At 48.2% G+C, this 18,550-nt stretch overlaps 1 protein-coding gene across 1 annotated transcript in view; it reads left to right on the forward strand.

The window, feature by feature from the left end:
- Positions 1-6,355: 6,355 nt before the first annotated feature.
- Positions 6,356-18,550, forward strand: part of ZCCHC9 (zinc finger CCHC-type containing 9) — an 87,463-nt gene continuing 75,268 nt past the window's right edge. Inside the window, exon 1 of the mRNA XM_086960837.1 lies at positions 6,356-6,850. The gene's annotated coding sequence lies outside the window, so the exon portion shown is untranslated. The remainder of the gene's footprint in view (positions 6,851-18,550) is intronic.

The raw sequence follows: 18,550 nt of genomic DNA on the forward strand, positions 1-18,550 counted from the left end.
GAACAAGGAAGGATATAAAACTGGGAGACAAAGAGGAAAAAAGTCAGGTCCCGGGCCGGCAGCCAATCACAGCGCGGCCCGGGAAATGACGTCACAGGAGTGTCCCGGGCCGGCAGCCAATCACAGCGCGGCTTGGGACAAAGGGGCGGGACTTAAAAAAAGCCCGAGAAACGCCCCCGAATCGCGTTTTCCCGAGAAAGCGTGATTGACAGCCTCTGTCTCCCAATCGCTAGCGTCCATTTATGGAGCTAGCCAATGGGAAACAGAGGCGGTCCGAACATCCATACTGTTGACAAAAGTTTTCGATCTGGGAGGGGCACTGCGTGCCCTCGCCAGGTCGAAACCTAAAAAGAACAGTTTTGCAAGCAGTGCCGAAGAGAGGCACGCTTCCACCATTGTTTAAGATGAACTGTGGCGTTCCGCGATGCTTAAAAAATAAATTACACATGTAAGTTTTACACCATGAACTAAGAAGACACTAAAGCAGTGACTATGGGAGGTGGTGGTGTGGGAACGGCACTGGGGAGATTAAGTGACGGCAACAATGACGGGAGGGAGGGGTGCGAGAGAGGAGGCAACAGCTGGCCATCCAAAAGAATCAATCGGTGATGTCTGCTGTAAGGGACCCAAGCGCCCAAAGATGGGACAGATGGGCACTATTGGCCAACCAAAGAAAAGGAATTATGAAAGGCTAGCCAACCAACCAAAAGCGACGAGCGTGTCAAAAGTCTGTATAATGAAATATTTCCTAGCTTACGTAACGGAAAGTTTCAATTCTATTAAGGACTAGGAGGCGAGGATTATGCAGTCCTTTCTTCTCTTTATTATAATAGCAGATTCAAAGAAAATAACATAAAACTTTCTGGAACTACAACTCCCATGAGCACATGGGGCACAGTGTCCATAGTAACCGCCAGCCAATGGTGATGGTGTCCTTGGTATAACTGGCTGTGACGTCCCTTCCGCTTCCTCTTCTTCTCTGTGAGGAAAAACTCCAGGGAACGTTCATCAATCCGTCTGGTCTTGCCCTAAATCAACACAAGACAACCGTTATCTTGTTCTTCTTCCGTGGAAGAAAGCATATAAAGGCAGTCTACCGCACATCCAAGAATCCATCCCCCCATTGAAACCAGGTCAGGGAGAACGCAATCCATTTGAACACACCGTAACTTTATGCCAGCGTAGGCCAGACAGCATCATAACACATTAAGGTAACGTTGAGTTACTACTTCATAGACATTAAAGTAAACATTAAGGCACTACTTACCGAAAGCATCATAACACATTAAGGTAACATTGAGTTACTACTTTATAACACATTAAAGTAAACATTAAGGCACTACTTACCGAAATACGAGGATTACGGGTGGGTCTAGACCAGAAGTCTCGGGAGGGATAATCCTCGCCTCCTAGTCCTTAATAGAATTGAAACTTTCCGTTACGTAAGCTAGGAAATTTTTCATTCTATGTCAGGACGGAGGCGAGGATTATGCAGGTTTAAAGCCTATCCACCACCAGTTCTGCCGCGCCATAGACGGGCTTAAGTAAACTACTTAAATGTGGACTCGGAGGACTAGTCCGCCATAGCCCTAATATCCTCCAGACGACCGCCCGCCTGCACGGCCTTGGAGACCATTGCTCCTCTCGCGGAGTGAGCATCGAACCTGGTGACATCCACCCCCGCTTCCGTCATGATCCAACAGACCCACCGGGCGGTGGATGGAACCGTGACGGCCCAAAAGGGTTCCGCAGAGCAATAAGGAGCTGACGCTCTCCCGGGGCGACATTCCGCCGTCATATCCACAGACGCCTGAGGCCTCGCACCACACACAGCATGCGTCGGTCTACCGTTAAAGTGACTCCATCTAGGGTGAGAATACATGCCATAGTAACCAGTGCCCTCACGTCCGAGAAGCGTTTACACGAAACCAGACACAGCGGGATCGCCAGTTCGATCGACGACTCCTTCCTGGTAAGGTATAGATTATCCCGCCAGGAGCAAAGGAACCGTAGTACGGAATTGACGTCCCAAAGGGACTCGTACCTGGGTTCCGGGGGCTTAGAGGGTCTGGACCCCACCTAAGTTTGCATACCCAAGGGTGTTCCCCCGCCGGTTTACCGTCGATGTGGGAATGTCCCACCGACATGCCGAATCTGACAAAATTAGTAGTCCGGTAGGCTAGTCCAGAGTAGGCCCATACGGCCAGAAAACAGGAAGTCGCTAACGCCTGCCCCATAGGACCTACGTGTCTACCCAGACACCAACTACGCCACCGCTGCTAAGCCTAGCGGCACCTCTTGACAGTTCCCGGAGCCCAGGCTCTATAGACGAGGGCCTCAGCCTCCGCCGAAAGGCGTCTGCCTTTCAAACGTCCCCTGAAGAAAAACCGCCAAGCCAGGAGGTGCAAGATCATCAGAAGCACCCGCGGGTGAGGTTCTTCCAGAAGAGCCCGGTAGCAATAGAGGGAACAGGGCAGTCGAATCGGGCAGACTCGAGACAGGTCCAACAGAGGGAACCAGGCCTGGGCCCGCCAGAAAAAGGATCACTAGGATCCGGGACGCTAGTTGTCGGCGAACTTGAGCCGCCACTCGAGAGAACATGAGAAAAAAGGGAACGCATAAGCCTGTTCCAGTGTACAGTCCTGCAAGAATGTATGAACTGCTGTTGCCTCCGGGCCCGGCCTCCGATTCACAAACCTCGGGAATTGACGGTTGAGGCGGGACGCGAAAAGTCCGCAGAGCATGGCCCCCGCCAGTCCAACAAGGCCTGGAAGACCGCCTGCTGCAGTCGCCAATTGTTGAAGTCGGGGAAGTTCTTGGAATGCCAATCCACAATTGAATTCTGTGTGCCCGGAAGATACTCCGCCAACACCTAAATAAGCCTCTTCGCCCAATAGTGGCCGAAGTCCTACGTCAGGTCTGCCAAGGCCCGATGCCGAGGCTCGCACTGGCGATTGATGTACTGTCCCGCTGACATCCTGTCTATGCGCAGCAAGAAGCAGCCCTGTCTCTGCTTCTGAGACAGAGACTTCCTCGCGCGGAAACCCGTTAGGGATTCAAAGCAAGTGATGTGAAGCTGGAGGAGCGCCAAGTAATTGACGTGGAGCTGGAATTCCTCCTCCGACCAGCGGCCCCCCATCGTTATATAGCCGCAGTGAAAGAGCACTCACAGTCCCATTGAACTGCCCGTGAGCCATCTATCTCGCTACTGAAATGAGCCTGGAAGGAGGCTACTGAGTCACGCTAGCCGTCGAAGGGAGGTTCCGTCTTTCCGTAGGACTTGGGAGAGCTCCTGCGAAGCTGCGCCCCTATGAGGGAGGCCGACTCCGAGGCCATGTGGGACCCCAGAAAGAGAATTGTCTCATCGAAATTAGGACAGCCTTCAGGGAAGTCACTACCAACCCCAGCTCCTGGGGCAGAGAATAGTCAAGTTACAGCGCAACCGGTTCCGCGATTGATCGAGAAGTAGTATATCGGCGAAATATATGATCCATTGTACGCCCCTCTCACGCAGTGTCCAAACCACTGATCGCAGGAGCTTCGTAAAGCACCAAGGGGCCGAAGAGAGGCCGAAGGGGAGCGCTAGAAACTCGATAAACCTCCCCGCCACATAGGAATAGGGAAAAACGCAGATGAGGCGGGAAGATGGGGACTGAGCGGTAGACGTCTGTCAGGTCCAGACTTATCATCCAATCCTCCCTCCGAGGAAGGTACCGCTCGGGGGATGAATCCCCTCCATTTGAAGTGGCAGTAGACCGGCCATTTGACGAACGGCAGCAGGTCATGACCGGGCGAAATCCTTTGTCCCCCTTCCGGACCAAAAATGTAGCTTCGTTGTCGAGCAGAACCCTGCCCTCGGAGGAAAACTAGAGGACGAGGGATTGCACCCTGACGGGGTGAACCGTAGAACTCTGTCCGGAAAACCGGACTGTTTGGAGAGCCCACGGGTCTGAAGTGATTTGCACCGGTCGTGGAGACGTTCCCGTAGCCTCCCCCCCCCCCAGGGCGGGGGAAAAACAGGGGGAGGAACCTCCTGGTGCGGTGGCTCCGCCACGGAAGCCCCTTCCGCACCCCTTTGCCGGCGCTTGTACCGGGGTAGAAATTTGCCTGTCGGCCGTCGTTCCGGTCGTTGTACGACTCTGCTGGTATTGTTAGTATTAGGACCTTACGGTCCCAGCAGAAACCCATCCAAGAATATCTTTTTAGCTGACGTCCGTGCTCTGTCCAGAGCGGAGAAAGTGAGGACGGGTTTGTCTAATTCCTTTAACAAGGTTCGCCAGACAACTTGCCTTATGCAATAGGCCCTACATTTGAATAGGCCAGGTCCCCAAGCCTAGAATCTATTGCAATGAGGAGAGACCTCCTCTGCTCCGCCGCCAATGCCCAGTTCGCAGTACCCAAGAAGCACAGGGCTCGCCGTGCCCAACCTGCCACGACCTCCGTGGACATCGACGTCCCCGGTTCCCTGGCCCTTCCGGCCAACTGGATGATCTGAGTCCCGGGGCCCACCGCGTCCTGGAGCTCATCCTGACAGTTGAGCCATAAACGATCTATGCCCTTCTTAGGAGCCGTCAAGAACTCCGCAAAGAACGCACAGAACATTTCGCCTTGCTGTTAATCTCCGGGGTGACAGCCAACCTGTCCTCCATTGCGGGCGAGGGCATGCACCCCGCATGCGCGTCCAAGCCTCCTGGTCCAGAGGTTGGCGAACGTTACCCGCGACATACGCCGCCAGCTTAGGATCCAGGATCCATTCCGACACTCGAGGGTGGTAAAACTCATCACCCTCCCGGGCCCCCAGAGGCCGTCGGAAAAAGCTCCTCCTCATCCTCCGAGGAGTCCTCATCCATAACACCCTCTCCCTCCAAGGGGAAACCATCCACATGGTCCGTTTCCGGGGCGACCTCGTCGCCATCTTCTCCGGGGAAGAACCCCTCCCGGCAGGGTATATGTGTTAGCGTCCGCGCACTCTTACTGGAGGAGTCTCTCAAGCGGTCAACTCCGTCCCCAGGTGCCCTGCGTGACGTTTAGCAGCATTCCTGCCCCCACCCTGCGCGCCTCTAGGTCAGCGATTGACGTGCCCTGCGGTACCAGACACCCCGGGAAAACTTATGGGCAATAGTGTCCACTCCTTCCCACCAGGGCACCGGCACCGTGACAGAGCCTGTGAAAAAAACGCGCGACCCACCGCCGGCGGCAAGGGTTGGGAGAAGCATACATTTTTACCTTCTGAAAGGGGTTTATTGCCTGCACTGAGGTTGGATACTGTGAGGGTGTGAGCACCAAACGCCCTTATCCTAAAATACAATAGGGCAGCCCCCTCGCCGATGCTCTTGCAGCCTAACTGCTCGAAATGCAGGTGCAGTACCTGTTTCCGCCACCAGATGACGTCTCGCGCAACGCGCAGTCAAGGATCACCACAGAGGGTGTCAGGCGAGGCGAAAAGTAGACCGCCTCAGCGCGCCGCAAGGATGGGAAGAAGACCGCGAGCGCAGCTTCTCCGCACACTACGGCGCCCCACAGAGCCGGGGAAAACGCGAGGGCGCGTCTCACACGGTCCGCGATGGAAGCGGCAGTAACGGCGCAAGCAGCGCCTGGCGCGCGTCACTCTGCCGGCTCAACAGCGCTAGTAAGCGCACTTCAAGAAACATAGTATAAAAGCCTATGTCAAATCGCCTAAAGAATCTCAAACAATAAAAAATACCACACAAGTCAGAAGGATATTAAAGCTCAACAGCGCTAGTAAGCACACTTCAAGAAACATAGCCTAAATGCTTAGGTCAAATCGCTTAACGAATCTCAAACAATAAAAAAAATAAATACCACACAAGTCAGAAAGATATGAAAGTGACTTATCTGACGAGCAGAGAAGAAAGAGGAAGCGGAAGGGACGTCACAGCCAGTTATACCAAGGACACCATCACCATTGGCTGGCGGTTACTATGGACACTGTGCCCCATGTGCTCATGGGAGTTGTAGTTCCAGAAAGTTTTATGTTATTTTCTTTGAATCTGCTATTCTAATAAAGAGAAGAAAGGACTGCATGATCCTCGCCTCCGTCCTGACATAGAATTAAAATAGCATGCTTTGCAGAGCAGCGCATGCGCTGCCCAGTTTCGACCGGAAATAAAATGCAGAAGTACGGCAATCTGAAAAATGTAAATAAAACAATGCAGAAAGCTAACAAAATGCTGTTTATAAACTACATACGGAACGGATTGAAGATGTCAAATGACGATCTGTACTAACACTCCAGCAATCGGTACGGGTGAATGTATACAGGAAGAAAACTCAACATTTCAAAAACACAGACTCCTCCTCAGCCTTAAACGGAAGTTGGCATGGCTGAGCAAACGAGTTTAGAGGCAGTCAAGAAGAGCGGCATTGAACCGATGATAGGAAAGGGCGGGGGAAAAGTCATTTGTATTGAAGTCACCAGTTCTTGCAGACAAATGGGCGCTGAAGCTCGATATAAAAACACTTGCGAGGTGACGCCACCGCGCCAGACACGAAAACCGCAAATCACACAAGAACCGTTTGCATCGTATTCAACTTTGACTGTCCTTTATGAGTCACAGGTTTTCTTTGGCAGTGACCTAAATTACCCCTTGCCCGAACAGAATCACTGCTCCAAGATGGCTGCCACCTACGAGTGCTCAGAGAGGAACTTGAGCCGACAGTCCCTTTTCACTGTTTTGTTTTTTGATCGTGAGGCGATGCTTGCCTAGGAAATTGAGAACAGCCACATCGGGTATGGACTGAAGCGGCAGGATAGTAGGTCGGTCGATACAGCTGCTTCAGAAACCCTGATTTCAGCGTAGGACCAAACAGTGACGACGTCTGGCAGCAGGTAAATGGTTTGACATTGTTAAAACAACAGATGCACTAATACAATGTGCTGTCAACTGTAGGCAAACTTATTTTGATGTAAAAGTTGCTGTCGGTACTTTGAAGCTTCTCCAGGGTACCTTATGTGCCTTTAAAAACTGCCAGAGTAGTGTGTGTGTGTGTGAGAAAAATAACCCGCTGTCCGCAAATCGTATTCAAACTTCCCACATGGGACTGCTGTTTATATTCTTTTTTTTATTAAATAATATTCTTGGTAGTCTATTTATTATTATCACTGGCATAATTTGGAAATAGTAGTAGTAATGATGAGTAATATTATCATTACCATGTTATCATTATTGAATTCTTGGAATGTGTATTTATCCAAGAAGGTTGTCCTTCATCTGTTCTAACTGACAATGGTTCTCAATTTAAATCCAAGGAAATGCAGTTGTTTTTTGCTTCAAAAGGGATTAATCATAAGTTGACACCATTATACCATCCTTCCTGTAATGGTGTTGTAGAAAGACTTAACAGGGTCATAAAAAATACTATACAGTTGTGTATTAAATCAAGACTTGTGTGGGAGAGTGAATGTAAGAAGATGTTGTGGGCATATAGAGTAACTCCACATCCCTCTTCTGGGAAGTGTCCATTTTCTTTGATGAGATGTCGAGTTCCTTTTTCAAAAACTAATCCTGGTTGGATGAAAAGGAATGATATGATATTCTACGATACTGATGCAATCAAATCTAAATTGTCTTTTTCTCAATCTAAAAACAGAGTATACCATGACAGTAAACATGGTTCTAAACCGGTCAAATTACAAATAGGAGATTTTGTCTGTATTAAAAGTGCTAGAAAAGTACCTAAAGGTCAAAGCAAGTTTAGTTCTCCTAAAAAAGTTGTGAAAATTCATGAAAATTCTGTTACATTAGAGAATGGTGAAAAATGTCATTTAAGTCGTTTAGCTTCGGCTCAACATCAGCATGAACAAGTTTCCTTGGAAAATACAAAGAAATCCTATGGGCATTTTTGGTGTTTTGATTATATTCAATCTGATATCTCAGACTCTGTTCAAAATTGTGTTCAAAATCCTGTTGATCTTAATTCCAATGTAGATAGTAATTGTATCCATGATGAAGCTTCTCCTTCTCCTGCAAATGCTTGTGATAATTGTATTCCCGTTGACCAAGATCAAGAATCTGTTTCTGTCCAGAAATCTTCTTTTGGTAGGTCTGTCAAAAGACCAATGAAATACAAAGAATTTTTTGTGTATAAATACATTTTTTTTTCTTTTGTTTTGGTTTAAAAAAAAAAACAAAGAGGGGAAGATATGTAGTATGTTAGTTTATTATTTATATAGTGTGTAAGGATTATAACTTTTAGTAAGTATCTCTTTAAGACTTGTGTATCCTTTGAATGTAGCCATGTTCCACATTCCAGTCATGCTGTCACTGAATGTTCTATACTTTACTGTTGGTTAGTTTCCTGTTGGTTGTGGATCTAACCAGACGTGCTTTATTACTTGGAATAAACCTTCAAGAATCATCATTACAAGATTCCTCTTTTCATTCAGAATACTACACTAGGCCAGCTGAACTAGCAAAGGGTTGAGAGTGTATATTTACTGGTATAGCACTTAATGCCGAGCATGTCCAGCTCCCAAGCAACGCTACGGAAGAGCCAAACTTGTCAGTGTGTTCTCCTGCTCCCTAGACCTCCCCGCTTCAAGCGGGAGAAGGGCATGAGATATTGTCCATGCGCTGCTAGCCATCCACGGTCCACCGAGAGAAATCAGGGTAGGTAAACACGCCGTGCTGCCCCGGGCCAGAGAATTCAGCAAGGGGATTTTTACTGAGGGGAAGAAACCACGAGCGTTGCCAATGTGAACGACCAGTGCCCCAGAGTGCTCTCTGCCACGTACGAATATCATGATATATTGTTATAGGACGTTTTTTTTGTAATCTAAGTATTTAAGGGTGGAGCCTTTCAGATGAATCGCACTGTTATAATATGCATGTTACCTTATAGGACAGGACTCCTTTAAATAAAGGACACCAAGTTCAGACCCTCAATGTATTGAAAATGTGCCCCTATATATAGTGAATAACACCGTGGTGATTTCTTTATACTTCTATGATAGGCGCTACTACTAGGTAAGGTTTTGGCACTTTTTACCTGCTCTGTAAAGAAGGAACGTTGAATCGGTTGCCTTTGGGACTTGCACAAATCTCAGCAGCAGGCCTGTTAACCTTCTAAGCTGTCTTGCCAGGCTACCCTTTCTTGAATCTGGCTCTCTTCAGGGATGACCAAAGCCTATTTAACATTTGTTTTTCATGAAGGAGAAATATAGCTGTCGGAAGTGCGTCACTTATTAAATGCTGTTACAGGGTTTATCGGAGTATGCGCTGGGATCTCCGTGGAGATGTGCTGAGCCTATATTGTCTCCCTAATCAATTTCTAGAGACTTTCCTTTACTCATCCTAAACCTCCACCTGTGGTGTTCTGTTGTGATGGCTGTACAGTAACAGAGTGCCACGCTCCTGGGGATTCTGGTCCCAAATGTAGTTTGTGTCAGTTGGAGATTACGGACCTCTGCGTAGGACCTGTTCCTGTGCTCTCCCTCCCTATTACTTAAAATAAAGCAGTATTTACTTACTCACCTGGCTGCCTGCTCTACTTTACGCTTCCAAATATATTGTCTCCCAATATTCACTTTCTAGACTCTTCCCTCTTCTATCCCTCCATTCTCCTTTACAGTCCAGCTAACAGACATGTCCACCACTCAAATAAATTCAAATATCCCTGTACTAATTTAGTACTATGCAAAAGATTCTTTGCTGAGCAATCAATAGTCGAATTTCAAGGCTGTATTCGAGGAATATACTCATAAAAGCACAAACATACATTTAAAATACATCACATTAAAACATTTTTTCCTTATTTATACAGACTTTTTAAAACATTTGTACATACATATACAATAAAAGAAAATATTTAGTGTACATTTGCACATTTGCACAAATATCCCTTGATGCCCTAATTATATTACATTGGTAGAGATTGTCCTCCGTCTAATAGACCAAGCCCACCCCAGATACTTTGCTGTTCCTAGAACGATAGGCATATCAGTGGTGGCACAAATGATTCGTAGTGCCTCAACATCCCTGGATGTCCCTAGGTTTCTGCAAACGGGAGTTAGCCAAACTCTTCTCGGGGTGGCATAAGCTTTGCACATGAATAAAAAGTGACCTATGCTTTCCTTAATTTCACCACAAACCGGGCAGCACAAGGTAGTTACACTCCTCCACCTACCCATCCATGATCTCAAAGGGAGGGCACCTGATTTCAATTGGAAGAAAAGCTTCCTATCCTCTGGGTTAGTAATACTGTTCCAGTATAGGACACAGTTTGATTTCTAGGAAGCGCCCCGCCATTGTATCTGACCTCGTTCTACTCCAAAGTTTACCATCTATCCAATCCCAATATAAACTTTTGATTGTATTTTTGCTTGGAAAGGGTTCTCCAGATGGATTGTCCCATAGATTAGAGAGGCCGAGGTCCCCTAAAGCTGCTCTAAGATTTTTTAACCACACTATTTTGTGAAAGGTGTCAGCTTTGATTATGGCAAGGAACCCCTCTGCGTAGTGCCGTATCTCCGGGGTAGTCCAGAGGCGTCTCCAGTAAAGGATCGGGCGCAATCGCGCTCGGTCACTAACTGATCTTCTCCCTAGATCAAGACCAAGCGGGATCAGTGGTGTACTCTGGGGGAGACCTGTGATTCCCCTTAGGAACCTATTCTCCGATATCTGCAGAGGGAGAAGGCTATCGAAGCCCCATAGCTCCGCCCCATATAGAGCAGAGCCAATAGCCTTGGCGTCATATACTGCTAGGACTGTTTCTATGGGCTTTGATTTTGACTTTTTATGTTCCACCCGGAGTGCCCCCGAAATCTGTTGATGCCTCAAGACCGCCTTTTCCACATGCTGGGACCATTTTAGATTATTTGCTATCTGCACCCCTAAATATGTAAATACAGAAACAGCCTCTAACTCGCAGTTATTCAAAAGTATTTTGGGCCGGGGTCTTCGCTTTGATGAGAAGGCCATCAGCTTGGTATTACCCACATTAACTTCCAGGCCATGTTCCCCACAGAAGAGATCAAAGATGTTTAAGGCTCGCTGCAAGCCTGCCGGTGTTTTAGATAAAATCAACGTATCATCAGCGAACATCAGGATCGGAACCCTGACGCCCGCCAATGAAGGTGCATCGACACTGGCATCCAGCATCCTAGCCACAATTCCGTTAATAAATAGGGAAAAAAGCAGGGGGGGCCATAGCACACCCCTGTCGTACTCCGCGTCCAATTGGGAAATCGGCAGATGATTCGCCATTCGTGCCCCACTGGACTTTGGCGAAGTTACATTCATGTAGCTTCATTATCAGGGTGAGCAACTTGGCTGGAAGGCCTATATCACTCAGAACTGCCCAGAGCTTTCTCCTTGGGACCAGGTCGAAGGCAGCCCGCAAGTCAACAAAAACGACATACAGGCTGCCCTCGCCAAGCACCACCGCCCCCCGCTGCAGCAGAGCAAAACGAAACACCTGATCGACGGTGCTTGTTGCCCGCCGGAATCCAGCCTGATATGGGGACAGGGCAATTTCCTCATCTACCCAGTCCAGTATCCTGTTTACCACCATTCTCCCCACCACTTTTTGGATAGTGGCAATCAAGCTTATCGGCCTATAATTGGCCGGAAGGGACCGATCTCCTTTTTTATATATGGGTATAATAGTTGCTCCCTTCCATAATTCCGGGACTGCTGTTCCCTTTGCAATTGCGTTTCCTAGGAGAAATATATACCTAGCCCACCTCGCCTTGTCGTTTGTAAAAACATCAGAGGGTATCCCATCTGAACCCGGGGCCCTTCCCCCTTTGGCAGCGCCTATTGCAGCTTCAGTTTCTTTGATGGAAAATAAATTCCCTGTAGGGAATACAGCTGAACTACCTTCACATCATTAAACTCCGTTGACTCAGCGTATTGCGGTTCAAAATAATCCATCCAGGCACCCTCCGCGACATTGCTGTCAGGTTTGTTTGGAAGTCCTCCTCTACCCCACTTGACAATATTCCAGAACAACCTGGAATCCTTCGCCCCTGCGGCCTCCTTTAGCTCAGCCCAGTGGTTTTCGTCCCATGTTTTTTTTGCTAGTAATACACTAGCCTTATAGTGCTTCCTGGCCTTGCCAATCGCTACCTTATCCCTATTCCTAATAGCATATCCCAAGCTTAACCTGGCTTCCCTGCACTGGTGGTTATACCAACTAGCTGGTTTAGGTGGTTTTTTCCTGTTTGAATTACTGGACCTCGAAAAATGCGGTTTTAGAGTGGAAAAGAGCTTGTTATGTATGTCCGTTATTTCCCTTGAACCTGGGGTTATAGGATTTACAGCCTCCATAGCAGCGATTGCAGTATCCACTTCAGAACTTATAAAGTTCATATACTCTGCATTCGCTAGTACCCTCTGCCAGTTAAGTCTGCGCATGTCATTGGCCATGGTAGGCATTAGGCCATTGCTTGATTGTGGGTTCCCTGATATGGCCATCCACCAATCATGGGACACACAGAGGGGATTGTGGTCACTTTCTTGTCTACCCTCAATTTTCATGTCACATACCAACTGCCACAAATTAAGGCTACAAAGGACATAATCTATCCGACTTTGACTATGACCATTGTCGAATGTGCAAGCACCTTCCCTGTCGCCCTTCGTCCTGCCATTTAGGGCTCTCAAACCATGTTCCAAGCAGATGGCATTCAGTTGTAATATATATTTCGTCCATCGCTTGACAGGAACCAGATGTAAAGTCGGAACACCCCACTGTGTATCTTCTTCATGCCCTAGGGGATCGTCCAAACTATCCAATGGTTCGAAGGTCCTATTTAGGTCACCAGCTACTACAACTTTGTTACCCAGAGACTGAGATTCCAGGGAAGTGGACAGTGCCTCTAAAATGGGAGAACTCCCAATGGTACTACCCCTGGCATAGATGTTATATATATCTATCCCTCCATGCTTTTCTGAGGTTATTCTTAACATTTGGATGTCTTTACAACCCAGATCCACCACTTTGATTGTTAACTGAAGGCATTGGCTTACCCAAATAGTCAGGCCTCCCATCGGTCGGCCCCTAGAACCTCTAATGGCTGGAATTGAAAAATTTAAATAACCAGGAAGAAATATAGGGTCGCAAGCCCATGTCTCCTGGAATAAACAGATTTCGAAACCATTAATGAAATCAATCCAGTTTTGGGACATCAGCTTACTGTTCAGCCCCGCGATGTTCCATGAGAGAAACTTCCCTAGGCTGTCCATGGGTAACTCTCCTGCACAGAACACCCCAGTTCCATGTCGCCCATCCCCCCTCCCTCGGGTGGTATCCTCCACACTATGATCAACCTCCTTGGTGTCCACGGTACTAAATATAATCGATACCTCTCTTTCAGAGTCCCCGGAAGTAGGAATACACTCCCCACAGGTTTCATCCAAAAAAATGGTCTCCCCACCAGTTCTCATTTCATTTGATATCACATTTTTGGACAAAACAGTTGACACAGGTTTCCCACATATCTCCCTACGGGACTTACTTTCCCTGTTGTTCTGGCAATAATCGGAACTGGGTCAATAGATCCACCCTAGATCATTCATTACTTCAAACCGATTATACATTGATCCGTTATAGAAGTTGCCCCGTTGAGAGGGTACAGTGAAAGGTACAAACCCTGGGGAGGGGAAATTATTAAAACAACCTTGTTCACTGGTCATTCCAAATTGTACACCGGTTGGTCTTGGGTAAAAAAATGTAAGATCAACAACACCAATTCAACCACTACTTGGGCCCCAATTTTGCTTCGTAATCAAACGTGCCACCCTAGGATCTTGAAAGTTAACAACTATACACTCCTCCCCCCCCCCCCCAGGTTCTTAGGAGTGCAACCTATCCAATCTGTCCTTCTCACTCCAATAATCAGCCCGTCCACTTCCCTGGGCAATGGTCTCTTCGCCTTCAACCAGTGCATTACCTTATTCTTAAGCATCTGGAAGGATTCTCTTTGCCCGGCCAACAGAGGTAGTACATTAGTGAGGACAGCCACAAAGGGGTAAGAATCCGGGGTGAGATTCATGGGAGGTATCCTACGCGGTGCTCTCACCGGTAGGGTGTTAGGCCGGCTTATATCAGGAGCAGCAGGACATGATGTTGGGATGCTTGGTAGTGGCTGGGAACAACTCAATGCAGTGTTATTGATATTGGAACTGTCTTTGTTACCCCTAACTGGAAACACCAGAACGGGGTTTTAAGCTACTTGGTAAAGGTTGCGAACCATTAAAGACAGGATTACCATTTTTGGAACTCTCCTTATTACCCGTAGCCATGGTATCAGGCAGCTTGGTTTGTTTGCTAGTATTACTACTTGGGCGGTCCAACAAAACTGGGTTAGTCTTAGGGGTTTGGCCCTTCGACTGGGGCTTGCTAACAATGCTAACTATAGAGGGAGGGGGCACTACAATGGACACACCATTGGCCTGGCCGTTTGGTTTCAAAGAGTTGGTACTTCCGCCAGTCCTGGGATGGGACTTGATTAGGGCTTTGGTGGAAAAAGTTATCTAGGGTTGCCTGCTCAAAATGATCTAATCGATCAGCTAGTTTTTTAACTCATTCCTCGATAGGGTTCAGGAGAGACCTAATCAACCTTTCCAATTCGAGAAGCTGAACTGGAGCAGAAGATAATGTCTCAGCCAATCCCATCGCTGAAGGGACATTCGTGATAGATGCAGGACTAACCGAAACAACTCCATCCTTAGTAGAGTCTTCCCCACCAGGGCCAGCCCCAATAGGCTCACTAGAAGGACGCACGGCTACTCCAACCTTCCTTATTTTTTTCGGGTGTTTGGAAAGAGAACACTTCTTCAGGGCAGCGCTTCTTTTCCTTTTAATACTTGGTTTAGTTTTATCTATGTGAGCTGACACACTTAACTGGGCGGTGGTCACCTGCCCTAAAAGTAAACCAGTTGTTGTTAAGGGCGAGGTGGGGGACGAAATGGGCACACTCGATTGGGCAGTAATCACCTGCACTGTAGGTAAGCTGGTTGTTGTTGTGGGCGAGCTGGGCGGAAAAATGGGCTCAACGTGGCCCACAGACGAGCCAGCCAACAGCTCTGGTGAAGGGGGAAAGGCATAGGGCGTTTCCAATACAACTGGCAGGGTTAGAGATGACAGGGGAGGAACCAATGCCAATGCAGGAAAACCTTGGGGTGGCCTTATCTCTAAGGGAATTTAAAGGAGTTTAATGGATAACCTACGCTCGACGCGCCTCTCGGCCAAAGCAATTTCTTTGTCAATATCTTGGGTTGCCCGACTGAAATATTTGTCTAAAGGGCCCAAGATAACTAGCCCGCCTCGGCCTGAGTGGGGATCAGGGCAGTTGGGTTTGAGTTCGAAGACATACTTCACAGCCAAGAAACTATAAGATGAACAATAATATGTATGCAAACACCAGGTATTTCATGAACTTGGTAACCGACTATATCATGTGAATTGAAGGCACAATGTTAGAGGGTAGGCCCAGCCCGGCCTCCTTCGGCCCCTGACGGCCACAGACGGTCCCGCCCTTGTCCCGGGCTTCTCCCGCGCGCTCCCGCGCAGCGGAGATGAAAAGCGCTATTTATGGGAGGAGGGGTGAAAAGGGGCGTGTCGGAACAGGGAGAGCTGCCCAGGTGACTCGGGCAGGTCAGCAACAGCAGGGACTCCTGGGAATCGGAGTCCGATTGCCAACACGCTCGCAGCCCGGCTCAGACTTACGCCCACGGCAAACTTTGGTGACTCCTACGCCCACAAAAGTCAAGCGCCTCGAAGCGGGACCCGCGTAGCGGGTCCGGCGAGAAGTCGCGCTTTTCAAGGAAAAGGCACTCGAAGTTTCACAGTGCCAATGCGCTACACCAGCAACAAGGGTCCAGTCCCAGCAGGCAAAGCAGAAGAAAGACGAATCCCACGATGGTAACAGGTCCGATGGTTTTGACCGGGATGAGGGGGGCGTGTCAGAACAGGGAGAGCTGCCCAGGTGACTCTGGCAGGTCAGCAACAGGAGGGACTCCTGGGAATCGGAGTCCGATTGCCAACACGCTCGCAGCTCTGCTCAGACTTACGCCCACGGCAAACTTTGGTGAATCCTACGCCCACAAAAGTCAAGCGCCTCGAAGCGGGACCCGCGAAGCGGGTCCGGCGAGAAGTCGCGCTTTTCAAGGAATAGGCACTCGAGGTTTCACAGCGCCAATGCGCTACACCAGCAACAAGGGTCCAGTCCCAGCAGGCAAAGCAGAAGAAAGACGAATCCCACGATGGTAACAGGTCCGATGGTTTTGACCGGGATGAGGGGGGCGTGTCAGAACAGGGAGAGCTGCCCAGGTGACTCGGGCAGGTCAGCAACAGCAGGGACTCCTGGGAATCGGAGTCCGATTGCCAACACGCTCGCAGCCTTGCTCAGACTTACGCCCAGAGCAAACTTTGGTGACTCCTACGCCCACAAAAGTCAAGCGCCTCGAAGCGGGTCCAACGAGAAGTCGCGCTTTTCAAGGAATAGGCACTCGAAGTTTCACAGCGCCAATGCGCTACACCAGCAACAAGGGTCCAGTCCCAGCAGGCAAAGCAGAAGAAAGACTAATCCCACGATGGTAACAGGTCCGATGGTTTTGACCGGGATGAGGGGGGCGTGTCAGAACAGGGAGAGCTGCCCAGGTGACTCGGGCAGGTCAGCAACAGCAGGGACTCCTGGGAATCGGAGTCCGATTGCCAACACGCTCGCAGCCCTGCTCAGACTTACGCCCACAGCAAACTTTGGTGACTCCTACGCCCACAAAAGTCAAGCGCCTCGAAACGGGACCCGCGAAGCGGCTCCGGCGAGAAGTCGCGCTTTTCAAGGAATAGGCACTCGAAGTTTCACAGCGCCAATGCACTACACCAGCAACAAGGGTCCAGTCCCAGCAGGCAAAGCAGAAGAAAGACGAAACCCCTATAGTCAATATACTACAGTCTGTCACCAATCCAAAATTATTGTCTCAATGATCCACAATAGTGGAGCTGAGGATTGTCCTCTGTCGTTTTTTAGGGTGTGACTTACGGTGTACTTGTGGAAATCTGAGTTGGAGAATTCTTACTTTGGTAATTAGATTTCTTGATCTATAACTTCTGACTAGTTTGGTATCTGTGGGCCTTTTCTTGTGTTTCTATTTCACCAGGGTATGCACTCTCAAAATTAGGTGACTCCTCATTAAGCATAAAACTAATCACTTGGATTCCTTTGAATTTGACCTTACACGTGGTTGTATTCTTCCTTACATTACTGTAGTAAATATATATAGAGTGTCATATTTTTGATTGTAAATACTATTGTCTTCTTGGCTTGCAGCCCTGAAGAAGTCGATAGGCATGATTTGAATGCCAGACGAAACACGTGTTGGCAGCTTTCTTTGATCAAGAATTGAAATAAATGGACATGATGTTATAACAACATACCTTGGTGGTGTTAATAAGGCTGATACATTACTTTAGAAACAAAGTTGGACTTTTTATGAATTGAAAATACTGTGGATCATTGCGACAATAATTTTGGGTTGGTGACAGACTGTAGTATATGGACTATTGATTGCTCAGCAAAGAATCTTTTGCATGTTTTAACCGGAGTATTTACTCTGGGGTTGTAAGGAAGAGAGGTGACCTTCCTTTTCTTTGCTTTGTAGCACAAATTTTGTACAGGGAAGATTTACTTATTGCCATATTCTTGTTGAACACCTGTTCTTTACCTGGTCACCGTATTATACTTGCTAATTTAGTACTAACCTGTTTTGGGTTCCGGAGTAGCATGCTACTTGCTGGAAAGCGCTTCAATGCCTCGTCAGCGGTAATGAGCGCTATATAAATACAATTAGAACATTGGAATGTTGGGAGCTCCATTGCAGACAATAGAGTGCTCCCTGCTTCTACGGGCCGGTAAAGGCCCGCAGAGCAACATTCCAATGTTCTACAAAGGTTTCTCGAAGCTCGAGGGGATTTATATCCCCTCGAGCTTCGAGAACCCTTTGTTTAATTTGTTAGAACATTCTGCCCTCTAGTGGCAGAATGTTCTAATAGCCTTATAGCCCTTCGCAGCAGGGCTATACCGGCAATTAAAGTCCTGCTGTCTCATTAAAGTCCCTCGCCTTCGGCTCGGGCCTTTAACGATTCAGCGGGCCTTTAATAGCCAGTATAGCCCGCTACGGCGGGCTATAAGGCTATATTACATTAATCACAATTGTGCTAACAGCGTTTTCACTGACTTATTAGTGTTTTGTTGTTTTGCGCGCTCACAGTTCATTGTTTCAGGTAGTCAGGCATGCAACGCCTATAGGGCTCAAAGGGCTCCATCTCCCAAGCCCTCCCCCTTACCCCCGACCCCCTCCGTCGTGTGTGTGTTAGCCCGGCCACAAACAGACAGTTTTTGAGCTGGCTGGTCTGGTGTCCGTCTTATTGCAGCCACACCGAGTACTTCACAGGTCTTTAAAAGACAATTTAGTTCTTAACGAGGCTTTGTTGATCTTTCACCCCTTCTTAGAGCCTCTACATCTCCACTCTGCCTATTGCTGAAATAATTAGCCCCCTCTCCCCGCCGAAATTTGTCTCTAGT

The sequence above is a fragment of the Lissotriton vulgaris genome, chromosome 3_1 (assembly GCF_964263255.1).
Source record: "Lissotriton vulgaris chromosome 3_1, aLisVul1.2, whole genome shotgun sequence".
NCBI lineage: Eukaryota > Metazoa > Chordata > Amphibia > Caudata > Salamandridae > Lissotriton > Lissotriton vulgaris.